Source organism: Balaenoptera physalus, assembly GCF_965194825.1.
Source record: "Balaenoptera physalus genome assembly, chromosome: 17".
In the NCBI taxonomy this organism is placed as follows: Eukaryota; Metazoa; Chordata; class Mammalia; order Artiodactyla; family Balaenopteridae; genus Balaenoptera; species Balaenoptera physalus.
Genome location: NC_138895.1, coordinates 79,972,215 through 79,984,907, shown reverse-complemented (window position 1 = coordinate 79,984,907; position 12,693 = coordinate 79,972,215). Strand labels below are relative to the sequence as shown.

The following is a 12,693-nucleotide window of genomic DNA, read 5'->3' as shown; positions in this document are numbered from 1 at the left end:
CATTGTCTTGGAAGGTCTAACTAATACCATGAGATAAGAAAACAAAATTTGTAATATAAATATAAAAGAAGGGACAAATGTATCTTCATTTGTATTTGACATGATCATACATGTAGAAAGTTCAGGAACCTTAGTGAAAATAATTTAAATCAAAGGAGAATTTGGTAAGATGAATAGATGTAAGAAAATTGAAAAATATATCAAAAATAATCTAAATTGTAATTATAAACATACTAAACTTATGTCCTGGCCTAGTGTGTTAGAAGAGCCACTCACATGATTTGAAATTAGGGTGCAATTTCAGGGCTGTAGAAGATGAGGTTAAATAAATCATTATTATGAATATCACTTATTGGGTGCTGACTATGAGTCACGCACATTGCTAATTGCTTTAAAGCTCTTGGCTTGTTCAATCAACATTTTTTGACAGGAATTATCTACCTTTTCATATTAAGATACCAAGCCCTAAAATGTTCAAGCAACTCAACTGCAGTCACAAAACCTGTAAGGCAGAGAACAGGGATGCAGAGGTGACCTCTTGAATCTAATGCACTGTTTGTAATGAATGAGATCCTGTCAGCAGAGACACACTGGGGAGGGAAACATGTTGGCTTTAGAGGCTGTCAGGTTCCCAGGGTTTAGTGCCATGTTCCCAACTTGGCTGGGGGCCAGCTGGGTTCCAATTACTTCTACTAGACATATATCTCACCCAACTGGGCTCCCTTGGGGCTTCTTTTATTTATTTTTTTAAATATATATTTACACTTTCATTAGAATTCTTCAGAACTGAAAAATTGGGCAACATATCAGGGAAAAAACACATAGAACATCAACATCCTTTAAACTTGCACCACTTACATATTTACATATGAAGTTACTGTATATATAAAAAATATTTTCAAGGACTCATGGGCTTGGGAATATTCAAAAGACATTACTGTTACATTTCAATATTTACCCAAAAAAGCCACAAAATAATTTCAAACATTAAGCCACTGCAAAGAAACATCGGATGTAAAAAAAAAAAAAAAATTATAAAAATATAAACTTTTAAGAATATCCAAGACAAAACTCTCAGTGAAGTGCCCCTGAAGTACCTAAACATCTACAATTAACAACCATTTTTCTTACTATAACCAAAGTCAATAGAAACACAAAGGAAATTTTCAAAGTATGGCAAACAGCAACAACCTCCTACGTGACAACAAAACGCCCCAACCTGTTACTTTGGAAAGGTGAGAGAGCACAGAACTCCAGTGCAAATGGTTACTTCCAGATAAATGGCCACAGTTCTCTAAATGAAAGCTAAGGGACCTAGGAGGGTCATTCAGGGTTTGACAGGAAAGCATCAGGGCAGTGGTGAGAAGACAGTGCCTTGCAGAGGCATGTTAAGCAAACCAATGTTCTGGCCAGGCCTGTAGCCTGCTAAATAGACAAGCAGCATCAGGAGCTGCCTGCCTCCGGGGAAAAAGGGCAGAGATAAAAAGAGCAGCAACGTATTTTTCTTGTTTGTTTTACTTTTCGCTTGTTTTCTTCTTTTCCCCGAAGCTCCTTTTATCTGAGGAAATGTCCTAGACCAATCCATGTGTTAGTGGTTCAGCTGCTCTGGGCTGGTCTTTTCTGGGCTGGACCTACTAGGCTAAAGTCCAGGCTTTGATTCAGGGTCACATCAGCACCACAGAGCTTCATCACTCTGGGAACATCAGAAATGTACCTCACGTTCTTCTCATGGTAGGAAGGCCAACATGCAGGGATCCCAAGCCAAACACTGGTGAACATTCCATTAGTAAAAGCAAGTCACTTAGATAAGCCCCAAATCAATGAGAGAACATACATCCCACATGGAGGCACTACGAGGCCACAAGGCAGCACAAAGGATGAAAGGACTGAGAACAGTAATCCAAGCTACCACTCTTAATTCACATAAATGTAGAAATGGAAAAGTGTTCCATAGTTTTGTCCTTCCCAAAATTCAGCCATATCAATTTTACCTACAAGATATTTTTCCATATCTATATACCACCCATATGATTACTTGCTTTCTGGTTTCCTTTTCACTGGTGGTTTTGCAAATTTATAGAAATCTATATTTAAAAAAAGCTTTGCATGGCGACTATACTTAACAATACTGTACTGCATATCTGAAAGTTGTTAAGAGAGTAGATCTTAAAAGTTCCCATCACCAGAAAAAAAATTTGTAACTATGCATGGTGATGGGTGTTAGCTAGACTTACTGTGGGGATCGTTTCACAATGTATACAAATATCAAAGCATCATGATGTACACTTGATAGTAATATAATGTTGTATGCCAATCATACCTCAGTAAAAAATATTTTAAAAAGCTTTGTTTCACCATCTTAAATGAAATAATTTGTTTTACTCACCATTAATACAAGAGAATTATAAAAATAAATGATTTCTTTTAAATTATAACAAGGCACTGTGGCTACCAGAAGTGCTGAACCTCTCTTTCTTAAATATGTAATTAGCAAGTGCTATAATAGTATAACATAATAAACCTTTCTCCTTGAAGTCATCAGGAGAATTTAAAAGAAATGAATGATGATGATACCGTTATGATTTATTTAATGCTGTGTCTCAGCACCACCTAAAATCAACTCCTGCACTGATAAAACCATCTGATGCATCAAATTTGGGAAACACAGTTCTAGTAAAATCCCTTATTTCCCATTATACACATGGGGAAAATGGTACCCAAACACTGCGAGACAAGACCAAGTTCCCACAAACAATATCAGAGACAGAACTAAAGCATCATGCTTGTCCCAGTGTTGCAGAACACAGCCGATTGTGGCAGTCTGCCTCAAAGTACTTCAGGGATGAGTTAACACTACTTAATGAGGCAAGATTTCGAAAGAAAAGGAGAAACATGACCAGAGTTGATATAGGGGAAGTCGATGAGAGCAGGGTTTTGTTTATGGCTCTGGCACTGATTCATTGTTTATCCCTGAGTAGGTCGATTAATCTTCCTGCATCTGTCTCTTGTTCCCATTTGTAAATGAGAGGTAATGAATGGGCCTTACAGAAATGATAGAAGGGATTAGTAATAAGGTAATGCATGTTCATTGCTTGGAGCTCATCAAGGAAACGGCTCTGTGTATAGATGCAGCATGTTGCTGTGATCAGAAAGGCAACAGATTAGTAGAAAGGATAAAAGGAAGAAAGGAGAGAGGAAAAAGAAGAGTGGTGAAAAAAGAGCAAGTGAAATAAAATGAAATGGCAATGGATTAAGAAAGAGGGAAGGGGAAAGAAAGAAAAGAAAAAATATGTAATAATGAAAGAAAGATAGGTTCAGAAAAAGTAAGACTAAATTTACACGGATCTGAGACTCTTGGCTCTAATTACCAGCTGGAGGAAATAAGTAGATCAGAACATAAAATAGTACAAAAACATGACAGAGACGACCCAAGCTGTGGGTTAAGCCGGTAGTAAGCAGATTTTGTTTCCACCAGCTCCATAGCTATGGGAAAGCAATTTTATGGGCTCTAGCTTTCCTCATCCGTAAAAGGATGATGCTGAAAAGCTTTGAGATATCTTTCAGAGAGACTGTATGAATACAAAATATTAAGAAAAGCTGAAAAGAGAATACTGGCAGAAAGAACATTAGGAGGAAAAGCAAGAAAGACAAACTGTCAGACATGAAGAAGTCATTTTACTTTCTTCAGATTATAAATTATAATTCTAACCACTTTCAGTGAAGGAAAGAAAAAAACACTGCCTTTTTGAACCGTAGAGAAAACCAGTCTCTGTCAATTCACTGTCCAAAAACTCTCTGTCAAAAAAGGCAGGCAAAATTATTAGCTCTCTCTCTTTTTTCCCCCTCTTTCTCTTCTACCTATATAAAAATTAATTTTTTAATCTTTTAAAAACTGATTTTTTTTAATGAAGATATTTCAGTAGCAATGGAAACTGATGCACCAGGAACCTATGGGAAGGAAAAAGGAAGAAAAAAAGAAACAAAGGAAGAAGGACAGAAAGGAAGTAAGGGAGAAAGGAAGGAAGAAGAAGGGGGAAAGAGAAAGGAGGAAAGAACTCACTTGGATATGTCTCATGCAGATAATGTTCTCTTTTGAGAAGTGGTACAAGCATGTTTGGCCTTGGCTGGGAGAAAATTCTCTCAAAAAGGAGTTAACTTAGGTAAAGGGAGTAAAAGAAACAGATGCTACCATTTACTACAGTTTTCAGGACTGTATTTCTTATTCCCCTTCACCCTCAAAGTTTGCACCACTTCATATCACTATGTTGGGCTTTTCCCTCTTTTCTGCAGACATTTCACAGTTCTAGAGATGAGGGCTACTTTTTACCCTGCGTACTGACCTGTCCACCAGTTTCAATGTACATGTGGAGCTGTCCCCATGGCTGAAGTCCTGCTCCTACCTCAGGCCTCCTGGGAAGCCCAGATCTGCCCTGGTTACCTATTTACCTGGTGCTGGTGTTTACTTCCTGCCAGGTCATCAGGAAACACCAGCCCTTAACATCCCCATCCTCCTCAACTATCCACTTGGGTACCTTGGCTGTTTGGCATCAAACTCCTCAGTCCCCATCCCGATTCCAATTACAGTTGACCCCTGAACACTACCAGTTTAAACGGCGCAGGTCCACTTACAGGCAGATTTTTTTCAATACTATAGCACTACATGATCTGCAGTTAGTTGCATTTGTGGATGCAGAACCAATAGGAAGGAACCACATACACAGAGGGCCGACTATAAGTTATACTGGGATTTTCCACTGCGCAGAGAGTGGGCACCCTAATTCTTACCACGTTGTTCAAGGGTCAACTGTTGTGTGATTACACGTTACCTATCTTTCTACACTTCAGTTATCGTGTTTTTCCTGCCAAACTGCCTGAAGACCAGGCAATAGCTCCCTTCATAACACTGGAGAAACCGAGGCTCATTCATGGAACTATGCAGCTTGGACAGCCCTTCAAGAGAAAACTAGTCATTCAACAGCGAGGGTGCTGTAAGCTGATAGCCTCCAGCAGCAGAGCCTTTGGGGTCCCTTGCAATGTTTGACAAGGGCCAAGACATCAGGATGGAGAAGGGAGGGTTCACTGACTTGGGGACACTCCCTTAGGATATCTCACTTAATACACTGACAAGGATTCCACACTCCCTTAGGATGTCTCACTTGATACACTGATGAGGATTCCACGGCTTAGCAGAAACTATCTGTTAAAATCATCCCTTGAGGCCTGGGAAAGTGATAGCCCAAGGTGAGTGAAGTTGAAATCCCCGAATTTCTATAGCAGATGGTTCAGGAAGGGATTAATGGCTGAGAAAATTCAGCATTTTCAAGTGTATGTTATGTGAAGACATCAAATGACCTCCCCCTGCCCCCAGCACAGTGGGGAAACCCAGAAGACTCATCCAGAAGGTGCTGGTGAGAGAAGCCCTAGAGTCCCTGAGAACTGCAGTGGTAGCCTTGCCCTGCAGGCCACAGTTAACGGTGGGAGGGGTAGTCACAGAGCTGGGTTCATTGATGAAAACGAGGATGATGGTACAATGAAGCAACAGAGGTCAGGTGGAAGTAATTAACCAGAAGTCCAGGAGAGGCCAGAGTGGCAGCCAAGTAGGCTTGGTCTGCAGAACACTGTGGAGATGATTAATGATATATGGCATCCTTAGGAACAAAACAGAGGCAAAGCAGACAGGCAGACAATGAGGGTACTGCTTATTATATATACTAATAATTCTTTTAAAGAACAGAACAGCAAGAGGACAAAGGAAGTTACCCTAATAAAAAGTAAAGATCAACTGCCCAAATCCCAGACCTGAAAACATACAAATAGACAATCAACAAACTCAAAATTTGTTCATTGAAAAATCTAATAATTTGGCTGTACCCTGGCAAGACTAAGCAAAAGAAAAACAATATCAATATCCAGAACGCAAAATGATACATCAATACAGATCCTACACATAAGAAATGCAATAAGAATATTGTTTAATAATAATTTCATGGCAATAAGTTGAAGTTTAAATAAAAATACAAATTCCTATATAGAAGAACTTAAAATTGACACAGGAACTAACAAAATATCTAGTCTGAAATCTATTAACAATAGTAAATCTTGACTACTCTTCCCCAAACAAAATCACTCCTGTCCCGAATGCTGTCAGGAATAAATATTTCTAAACATTTAAAAAAGAAAGAAATCCAATCTTACATAAACTCTTTGAGAGAAGTGGAACAGACTGAAATCATTTTATGATGCAACATAACGTTGATACCAAAAATATGACAAGGACACTACGATGTGGAAACATATAGGCCAATCTTTTTTATGACTACAGATGACATACTCTTTAATAAAACATCAGCATGCTGAATTCAGGGATACACAAGCAATATATATAATAAAACACAAACTGCATTTATTCCAGTAATTAAGTTTGGTTACCATAGGGAATCAAGGTAATTCCCCACATTAATAAAAATAAGGAGAAAAATTATTTGATACTCTCAACACAAACACAAGAAATCTGTATTAAAATTCAACACCCATTCTTAGCAGTGCTATCTGATCAGATATCCCTATTATTTCTTCAGTGAATAACAGACATTTATTGAGTAACAAGTCTATCTACTAAAACTATATGTAGAGAAGTCACGATAATCAAGGTGTTGAAAATGCTACTCTGACTGTTCATTTGTGGTGGTGTCAGTTTTAGATATCAGAGTCGACTTGCTGTCCATAACCACTGCAATTTATCCTAGCGGCTGCATCTGTTTGAGACTCAGTTTCCCATGCCCCTCATCCCAGGAGAGTATCTAATGTCAGGATCTGGATCATTCTTGTAAGTCTTTACCCTATGGTAATTTAAAAAGATTATTTATTCCCAAGTATTGGAGCATATTGCTTATTTTTGTAACCTGTAACTTAAATATCACATGTGTCTCCTATCCCCACAAACTTTACACACCAGAGAACAGAACAGTGATTTTTTTTTTTAAGTCTTTAGTGGATTGGAAGCCAACAATGACATTATTTAGAAAGTGAATTATTGTTCTAATAGGAATTTCTGGCCTCAGAGAATTGGTTCCTGAATCACTTCATTTTAATTGTGAGCTATTCCTTAGAGATTTTCTAGTGAAACCTTCTTATTTTACAGATGAGGAAATTGAAGTTAGGTGATATTATCAAGCAGGATTAATTAAGCCTGGAGGACTTAGAAAATCTTGGCTTCTTCTAATAATGTTTTCTCTGTGCAACAGATGATCTTCTCTATTTCTCACTGAATTAGCAGAAAAGGTAATTATAAGATAAATCTCATCTTTAAAACCTCAAATAAAACAAAAGTAAATTAAAACACATGAAACATTCTAAGACTTCTCCTATTTGCTTAGTATTTAATAATTCCCTAATTAATGAATACAAAATAACTGCTTCAAGCTAAAAGGTGGAATCATTAAAGGGTGCTCTAGGGATTAAAAAAGAAAAACCACCACAAACCCAAGCTGAGATAGGCCATATAGAATGTAAGAAATGTGGATACTCTAGAGGAAAAATGGTGCTTTAGGATGAAAGAAGATACACAGTTTTTTCTGACTGAGATCATATCTTGACACATGATTACTCATCCCAAAGTTAAAACGAGAGCACCAATGAAAAGAAAGAAGTCTGGTTTATGAAAATATAATCTTTTCTTTTACCGATTCAAAAACCATTTCTTGGCAAAAGCAGAGGAAGAGCACAAGCAAATACATATTGGAATGAGAGAGAATGAAAAATTCAGCAAATACCAAGATAACTGGAGTTTGGAAGCAGCCTTTAATGAAGTTAGAAGTAATGAGATGAGAGGCATACTCATATCTGATGAGAGAGGTTTCTGCGGCAGTCATTAGGCGGCTAGTTCTTCTCTTCTGAACACATACTGGGATTGTTTTCTGACTAATACTGGCGAACAGAAGTGACATTTGAGGATTACTGGCCAGAGTATGTGATTTCTGGTTTGAGAACCTCCAGAACTCTCTTTCCCCTCTGGTAGTCAACAACATTCAAGATGGTGGTTGTTCTGTTAGCCACCATCCTAAGTAAATATGTTAAGTAAAGATCCCCTGTGACCCATGATGCGTAAGTTACATTAGTGAAAACTCAAACTTTGCTGTTTTAAAGTTTTGATTTGGGGAGTGGTTGTTACCAAGCGTAAGCTCATTTGCCTGTTATAGTCTCATAAGAAATTTCAGAATTTGCGTCTGTATACTGTCCATGGACGAGTTTAGTTATCCCTGAACCACGATGCGGCGGGCAGTTATGTGCCTATCAGGTACCCCTTCAGGGAAGAACTTGTTACAGCAACAGGCTGCATCTATCAGCTGCTTGAAGAGATTGTTTTAGCTGCAGATAAACACCACAGGTATGCTCACCTCTCCAAGGCAACGCACACCTAATGGCTCACTACGATGGGGTTTAAAGGCTTGGACATTTCAGGTTCATTCTAGACAACTGTGCTGAGCCAGTTTCGCTCCAGCCCTGCCGCGGAGCTGGCTGAAGCTGTTCTCAGGCTTACATCATAGCTCAACTTCTCGCCCGGCCCAAACCGCTCCCTTCCCCTTCCTTCTACAGGTGGACACCAAAACGAGTAATGGAATTCTCCAGAAATGAGCACTGGCCAATGCCAACCCCCCCCCCCCCCCGCCCCACCAGGGGACATGAGGCCCGCCTCTGACCGGCCTGGGTGGTTCAAGCTCTCCCCAGACCCCTGGACGACTTAAAAACCAAGTGGCATCTCCAGGCCAAACTCTGGCCGACTTGAGCAAGCCTTGGAGGACAACGTTAATTCTCATTCCTTCTAGAAAAGACCCACCCTGCCGGGAGCGCGGCCCGGGAACCAAAGCTGGTTCCCGCTCTGAGGAGCCGCGGGGACGCCCCGGCCGGCCCAGGACGCTTCTGGTCCCGACAACAGCGCCCCCTGGCGCGGCGCTCGGGAGGCTGAGGCCCCGGCCCCAGGTCCTCGAAGGCACAGCCGGGGCTGGGATGGGCCCCCCCTTCCACCCCAAGACCAGGGTTTCCCTTCCCCGACGCCGCGCGGCCGACGGAACCAACCTGGGCGGAGAGCGGCCCGAGGAGGCGGATGACCGAACGCTGACGCTGGCGGGCCGGCGGGAGAGCCGCGCGGGACTCACCCCGGAGCGGCGGCGCCTCCCCTTCCGCGGAGACCCTCTGGGCGGGGCCCCGGCGCTACGCCTCCTGCGGCCCGGGCGGTCGGGGTCGACGCCTCCGGGGCTGAGGGAACTTCCGGCGTGGGGCTGCGGGGGCGGGGCGGGCGGCCTGGGACGTCGGGGTTTAGGAAACGGCCGTGCAGCGGAGGCTGGACCCGCTCCCAGGACGGCGAGCGGGCGAACGCGCCCCTCAGCCCGCAGGAGGCCGCCCGAGGCGACGCGGCGGCGCCGGTTCCACGGGAGCTCCCGGCGGGCAGGCGGAAGGCCCCGGGGCGGGTCTCCTCCGCGTGTCCTGGGCCCGGGGCCATCGTGGACGAGCTGCAAGGCGGCCCGAACGACGTGGACGCGATGCAAAAGGAGACCCTGCGTCTCAAGAGCCGGCCGAGGCGCTGCGGGAGGCGCTGGAGGCGGGTCGGGGTCGGTGTGAGGGGCTTGAGTTGAGAGGCCCGCGCAGAAGAGAAACTCGAACTGGCCGAGAGCAGGTGGTCCAGGCCCGGAGCCAGGCCTCCGGAAGGCCTTGACCTTCCACGTGAGCCCAAGGAAGAGCAGATGGGCATTCACTCACCGGAGGAGAACGTTGAACAAAAGACGAAAGAAAACGAGGAACGAGCTGACCAGCATCTGTGACGACCTCCTTTCCAAGATGGAGCAGATCTGACGTGGAGTCCCCGACCTGCTCAGTCTCCCTCCTGACTGTCCGGCTCGGTCTGCTGGAAGGTTTCATGTTCTTCCTGCTCTTCGCCTCGAGTCGTTTTCAAATTCGATTGCCTTGAAAAGAAGACTAAAAATGTTGTCTTTAAGTTTAAAAAAAAAAAAAAAGTCACCACCTGGTAAATGCGCTGCATGATTAACTCTGCCTCAGAGAATAAAGGCAGGGAACGTCGGTGCTAGGAGTCTAGACCGCAGGCAGGAAGATGGGGTGTTGTAGATGCATCCCTCATCGCTTGGCTGGCATTGAGGACTCCATCAGTGGTGGTAGGGGGAGCACGTTCTGTCCCTGGGTACCGTGGTGGTCCAGTTGCTCAGACTCTCACTGGTCATGAATTGGGATATTATTATATCTGTGGGAGCACATGCGCTCTTTGATACAGTGTTTCAGCCGTTGGAGAATTTGGGGAGAAACAGTAGGAAAGCAGACCTGGATGGCTGTTTGGAGACTTCATGAATGGTCCAGAGGAAAAATAAAAAACAGAAAAGACAGCAAGGGAGAGGCTGAAAGCCATGAGTGAAGGCCATAGGGTCTCCTTTGTACCATGAAAATAAGCTCTTCTGCATTGGAAGTTTAGAGGAAGCCAGAGACAAGTACTGGCACTTAATTGTCAGATAGCCAAGTGCCAAAGGATGTTTTATTACCAGCCAAGGCACAAGCTCAGGACCCTGATTGAGAAAGAATGAAACTTTTAACATTTGAGATGGGGACGTATGGATTCTATGACCTTAGGATCTTGAATTCCCAGATTCACCTGAAGTGTATGAGTCGTCTGAAGTGGTCCACCATGCCCTGTTAAGAGTGAGTACACTACTGTTTTTTAAAGATAATTAAGATGTTTCTGTCCTTCAATACAACCCTCTATCCAGGAGCTGCCCCCACTTTTCCTACAGGATACTAAGTCTCTACCTAGTCTTAAACCACTGAATAATCCAGCCAGGAGCACATTGGGGCTGTTACTAGAAGAAAGGGACTATATCCCCAAGGAGCTCTAAGACAGCCAGCATGAGTTGACAGCAGCTAGAAGGTGTACGCACAGAAGGCATATGGACTCTGAGGGTGGTTATTATAGGGGACTAGGAAGCAGTATTGGATAATGGAGAGTTTTTTGTTCGTTTGTTTTTTAATTTTGGAGCATTCTTCCAAGATAGAAGTTTTAATACTCTGGCAAAGACCCTGGGAGATGGTTCCAACTTGATACTAGGCTGGTTCCTAGAAACACTTGAAAAACAATGGCTCATGTTATATGAAATCTAAATATCTGAATCGCCAGGGCAGACAGTAGAAGATGGATTTAAAAGTCCCAGGGAGGTGGTCACACCCTACCTGGAGTGTCCTGTGTTGTTGGACGAGTGGCATGGGTATAAGATGCCCAGCCTTTTTGGCTTGATATGGGACGTTTGCTGAGCCATTTTGTTCCCGAGCTCCTCCTAGGGTTAGACAATGTCTTTATTGGAACCTCATAGAAACTCAACTTTTCCCTTTGCTCTATCCACTTCCTTCTTATCCTTTCCGAAGGAATTGATCCCATTTGCACTCCATCATAGATGCACTGCATGCTAATCTACGTATTAAGAGTGTGCTTCCTGCAGAAACCAGTTTGTGATGTATGATTACAAGCATCTGGAGACAAATTTGTGGGCAAGTGAGTTGCTGAGCACCAACTGCTTGCCAGTCACCATTCTGACATTCATTTTATTGAATTAGTTATCATCATCTCCATTTTACAAATGAAAATATTGTTTCAGATTATGACTTGTTCACGATTGATTAATAAGTTATACAGTTAAGTCTCATATTTCCATTGTGGAAGCTTTTTCCTGCCATATTGTTGTCTATAAAATGGTTTCTTCCAAAAAGATCTTCAGAAATCTACTGGTTACACAAAGTTTCAATGAGATAAGCATCAAGAGAACAGGCTTAGGGACACGCATCCTGCTCAAGCCAAAGTAAAGCCACCTTTATCCATTTTAACACTAATTCAAATAAGATTTTGTTCAAAAGAGATGCTACTGCTACAAAAAAAAGGAAATCACTGCCCTATTATGACAAAATACAATCCACTGAGCTTAGCAGAAGCTTCAAAATTGAAAATGAATTATCTTGAATATTTTACATGCACACACACAAACACACAAACACACACAGACAACCCCATTGTGACTATTAGGACACTTAGAATTTCAGATCACAAAATGATGTTTCCTAACACCTTTCTTTATCTGCCCTTTAGTTAATTTTATTGTTATTTTTACCATGGTTAATTTTACCAAGATTATTGTACCGTATGATCTCGGTAATTACAATGTACATAACAATAAAATCGCTAACTTTACTATAATGTTTATGGGTATAAACATACTGTGAGAAAACAAATAATTTTGAAATTCAAAAGGCTTAAGGATATAAATATTGAACTGGAATATAAAATGTCTGAAATCATTTCAGTTTGGGGGGGGTACATTTAAGGCCAATGTTACAAAGATAATTATGTACACAAAAGATTTATAGGATGCCTGGACATCAATTATTTTATGAAGAATGATAATCATACCTTAAAATTATATTGTGACACTCAAAATATTCCAAATTTTATTTTCAGTAATATTGATTTCCACTTTATCAATATAAAACTCTTTCAAATGTTTAAATTTATGTGTCACTGGATGCTTTTATATATTATGCAGTATTTTAATATCACAGTCCAAAATAAAATCAACCAAAATGGAACAAAACAACAAAACATAGAGAGGTCAACTCAGTGACCAACAATGATATTAAACACATTTGAAC

General features: G+C 41.7%; 2 long non-coding RNA genes across 2 annotated transcripts in view; one reads left to right on the top strand and one right to left on the bottom strand.

The window, feature by feature from the left end:
* LOC309646990 overlaps nt 1-9,360 on the bottom strand; it is a 326,276-nt gene extending 316,916 nt beyond the window's left edge. The window contains exon 1 of the long non-coding RNA XR_014255717.1: nt 9,076-9,360. This is a non-coding gene — a long non-coding RNA (uncharacterized lncRNA). The remainder of the gene's footprint in view (nt 1-9,075) is intronic.
* Nucleotide 9,361: 1 nt separating this feature from the next.
* LOC309646993 overlaps nt 9,362-12,693 on the top strand; it is a 202,257-nt gene continuing 198,925 nt past the window's right edge. The window contains exon 1 of the long non-coding RNA XR_014255721.1: nt 9,362-10,701. This is a non-coding gene — a long non-coding RNA (uncharacterized lncRNA). The remainder of the gene's footprint in view (nt 10,702-12,693) is intronic.